This window comes from Gavialis gangeticus, unplaced genomic scaffold (genome assembly GCF_001723915.1).
Source record: "Gavialis gangeticus isolate Ggan-Ray unplaced genomic scaffold, GavGan_comp1, whole genome shotgun sequence".
In the NCBI taxonomy this organism is placed as follows: domain Eukaryota; kingdom Metazoa; phylum Chordata; order Crocodylia; family Gavialidae; genus Gavialis; species Gavialis gangeticus.
Genome location: NW_017728997.1, coordinates 42,259,109 through 42,262,223, shown reverse-complemented (window position 1 = coordinate 42,262,223; position 3,115 = coordinate 42,259,109).

The window sequence follows — 3,115 nt, the reverse complement described above, 5'->3', positions numbered from 1 at the left end:
AGTCCTCTGGCACCACACCAGAGCACCACGAGTGCTCGTAAAGCTGTGCCAGGGGTCCTGCAATGACCTCAGCCAATTCCTTTAGTACTCTAGGGTGGAGATCGCCTGTACCGGCTGACTTGAATACATCCAGTCCCTCCAGAAGTTCCCTAATTAGTTCGTCACTAACCACTGGCCTAGGTGCACTTCCCCTGGGGCCTGAGGGGGGCCCAGCGGAGGGGTGACTATTCCGGTTCTTTGCCTGCTTAGGAAAATGGAGGCAAAGAAATCATTAAATATGTTGGCTTTGTCATCTGGTGTGACAACCAAATTTCCTAACGTGTCCTGCAGGGGCCCCACATTACCTGGAACATTCTTTTTACCTTTCTTACCTTTTAGGGTCCAATTACAAGAGAGGGGTGGCAAACTGACCTGGAAACTGACTAGTGAACTCCTTGCAAACTGTCCTGTTTGCTTCTCCCTATCCTGCTGACAGCTGGGAAGTGTGTGTGTGGGGCGGGGGCAGGACTGGGGGAAAGAGGCAGGTCCTCGGCTGCAGGTAGGCTCCTGCAGGCAGGCTTGATTCCCTGCTCCCCCCTTCCATGTTTGTCTGTTGCACGGGGGGAAGGGAGGGGGGCGCTCTAACTCATGGCAAATTATGTAAAATGTCATGAGTTAAAGTGGGGGCCTGCATGTCTGTCAGTGCCCTACGTAAAATACTCCTCTGTATTTCCAGGCAGGTGATGATCACTGTCACCCAGGGGGTCAAGCACCTGTAGACCCCTCACCAGGTCATTGCCCATAGCCAGGACCAGATCCAACAAGGCGTCTCCCGTGGTGGGGCTGTGCACCCCCTGGGTTAGATGGAGGTCCTGTATCTTGGCTAGGAACCTATGTGAGCGGTTAGACCTGGCTGACTGCTTTTCCCAGCAGATGTCTGGAAAGTTCAGGTCACCCATGATGACCACGTCCTTTGACCTAACTACCTCTGTGAGCTGACTTAGAACCAATGGCCAGTGGATTTGCCTCTGGAGAAAAGGATGGAAGCAAGAACTTCTGTGAATACATTTACAGCCTTGATTCTGATCTAACAGCCTTAGAGCAGCCAAAAAAGAAGGAAGAAATCTTTTTGTTTTAGCTCCTTTAGTTATCCACAAGGTACAGACAACTTATTCAAAGTATGTTTATGACAAATGCAGCTTTAACTAACCTGTTAATTTCAGATATTAATTTTAATTGGAACAGCCCTCCAATGACTGTAAGATAAACCTGACATTAAATACCAGTGTCTTGTTTTACTCTTATGGCACAGCTTTGTTCTCATGTAGGCAGTGAGTTCAACTGTGGTTGCATGCTGTGTGCAAAGCTCTTGACGGACCAGGACATGAATTCCTGATGAGAAGAGTGAGATGTAGTTCTGGGTTGGTAGATGAGCTGCAATTTAAATATTTTTAAACTTGAGTTTCATATGCCAACTTCTACTTCTTATTTCTATTTCTGTACAGGTTATAGAACGTGGAACAAGAGTGCCCATACAAGTAGAGTCTCTACCCCATCAAAAAAGAGCTATGTTAACAATCTGTTTTAAAATCTAGGAAGTTTTACATCCCACATGTAGTACTGTGTTTGTATTCTAGTAGTTATGGGAACTATCATGAATCATGGTCTCCAAACCCTGAAAAAATATAGGACTAGAAAGGGACTATGGAACTGGTTACACAACGTGCTTCCAATACCAGTAAGGGGGCTATTACACATTATATTTAGCATGTGTTAACTGCACATAAAATGTTAGTATCTGAGTATTTAAGCAGTAAATACAACATGTTAAGTGTGCTAAGTGTCATTGTAGTGTATCAGACTTGCAACTTTTCTGGCGAGGAGTATCTCCATATCCTATTAACACATGTTGAGCTAATGTCAGACTGCTCCATAGAAGTAATAGGATCATGGGACAGACAATCAGCTATTTGTCAAAGCTCCTCCATGGCACCAAAGGGAGCTCAAGAGTCCAGCATGGTGTGTGATTTTGATCAACAAACAGCTGACTGACATCCCATCTTTCCCACTGCACTGGAGAGGGTTCAAGACTGATGCAGTGAGAGGGCTGGGACAATCAGTTGTTTGTCTGTCAAAGCAACCCACCACTGTGCAGTGGGAAGGCTGGGACTCTACTGCTCTCTGACTCTGTGCTAGATCCCAGGGCCCATGGTGCTCCTGCTTCTCTGCTGGGTCCCATGTCTGACTGTAAGGGGAGAGGAGTGGGACCCAATTCAAGGGAAGGCCATGCTGTAGAACCCAGGTTCGGCCACTCCCTGCCTCTGTGCTGAGTCCTGGGTTGTAAACTCAGGTCCTATACTAAGACTGGAGTTAAAACCAACTAAAGTTTTTATAAAATATTTCTATGCAAATCTTTCCATTGACTCTAATTAGTGTTGGATCAGGTGTTTTACAGAAGAGTGAGAAATGGCAATATTCAATAGCATTTGATGGGTATCAAGGGCAGAGGGGAGAAGAATGCAGGTCAAATAAAAAGGGAAGAGTGTTTACGGGTCAGCATTCTTTGTAAGGCTGGGTCTTAAGATTTATTTAAAAAGAGGAGAGGTGGGGCCTAGGGCTTGAAAACTGTAACCAAAGCACTGAGTTGTAAAGAAGACTTGAGAAAGGGAGAGGGAGGGGTTGTAGCATGTCCCATTTAGAATAATCAGAGAATCATATAAAATGAGGGTTGGAAGGCAGGTCAGGAGGTCATTTAGTCCAACCCCTCCTCAGAGCAGGGCCATTCCCAACTATACCCTCGCAGTCAGTTTGGCATGTAATCTTGAACATATATTGACAGCATTGCATAGAAGCAGGACCTTGGCAGCTGTGGTTCCCCTGCTTTGCCTGGGGCAAGTCAGGGTGTCAGGTCTGTGTTGTGTCAGGGTTGACAGCAGGCTTATGTAGAATTTAGATTTATGGGTTTTTATGGGATGGTTTGGACAGAGATGATCCTGCCGCAGACATGGGGCTGGATTAGACTACCTCTGGAGGGCCCTTCCGGTCCTGCTTCTCTCTATGATAAAGGATATTGGGGGCAGTTGAAAACAATTTTAAAAAATGGCAAAACAGAAACGTTGGGGCTGGGGGGGGGGGG